The 1,202-nt window shown below is 43.2% G+C and overlaps 1 protein-coding gene across 1 annotated transcript in view; it reads left to right on the plus strand.

Moving 5' to 3' along the window:
- The window catches only part of Brap (BRCA1 associated protein), a 30,510-nt gene that overhangs the window by 14,308 nt on the left and 15,000 nt on the right, over positions 1–1,202 (plus strand). The window lies entirely within an intron of this gene.

Raw genomic sequence — 1,202 nt, forward strand, 5'->3', positions numbered from 1 at the left:
GAGAGAGAGAGAGAGAGAGAGAGAGAGAGAGAGAGAGAGAGAGAGGAAAATTCATTTTTTAAAAAGATTTATTTTTTTATTTATTTTATTTATATGAGTACACTATAGCTATCTTCAGACACACCAGAAGAGGGCATCAGATCCCATTACAGATGGTGCAAGTCACCATGTGGTTGCTGGGAATTGAATCAGGACCTCTAGAGGAGCAATCAGTGCTGAGCCATCTCTCCAGCCCATTATATCTCATTTTTAAAATGTAGAAAACAGCCAGGCATTGGTGGTGCACGCCTTTCATCCCAGCACTTGGGAGGCAGAGACAGGCAGATTTCTGAGTTTGAGGCCAGTCTGGTCTACAGAGTGAGTTCCAGGACAGCCAGAGCTGTATAGGGAAACCCTGACTCGAAGAAAAACAAAAAACAAACAAAAAATGTAGAAAACAAGCCAGGCAGTGGTAGCACAGGTCTTTAATACTAGTACCTGGGAGGCAGAGGCAGGTGAATTTCTGTGAGTTGGGAAGTTAGCATGGTCTACATAGCTGGATCCAGGATAGCCAGGGCTACACAGAGAACCCTAAAACAAAAAGTTAGGCAGGAAGCTGGGGTTAGTTACTGTGAAAAATATGTTTCTTTGTGCTCCAAACTGTACTTCACCATGCTGGGATAGTTTTTGTTTTTTGTTTTGTTTTTAAACATACATCTCTTTTTAAGATTTATTTTATTTATTTTATGTGTATGAATATACTGTAGCTGTACAGATGGCCATGAGCCGTCATATGTGTGGCTGCTGAGAATTGAACTCAGGACTTCTGCCGGCCCCACTCACTCCGGCACCGCTCGCTCCAGGGTAATTCACTGTAACTGTCTTCAGACACACCAGAAGAGGGCATCAGATCTCATTATGGGTGGCTGTGAGCCACCATGTGATTGCTAGGGTCCAAAATGAAGACCTTCAGAAGAGCAGTCAGTGTTCTTACCCACTGAGCCATCTCGCCAGCCCCATGCTGGGATAGTTTTAACAGTGCAGAATTCTTTTCTTTACTCTGATGTGGAGACAGGGCCTTGTTATACAGCATAGGCAGGCCTCCAACTCAGAAGTCCGTTACCTCTGCTTCCTGAGTGCTGGGTCACATGCATGTGGTACCATACCTGTTTTCTACACTTCTTTTTTTTGTTTTTGGTTTGGGTTTTTTTTTTTTTTTTTTT

This window comes from Mastomys coucha, unplaced genomic scaffold, assembly GCF_008632895.1.
Source record: "Mastomys coucha isolate ucsf_1 unplaced genomic scaffold, UCSF_Mcou_1 pScaffold22, whole genome shotgun sequence".
NCBI lineage: Eukaryota > Metazoa > Chordata > Mammalia > Rodentia > Muridae > Mastomys > Mastomys coucha.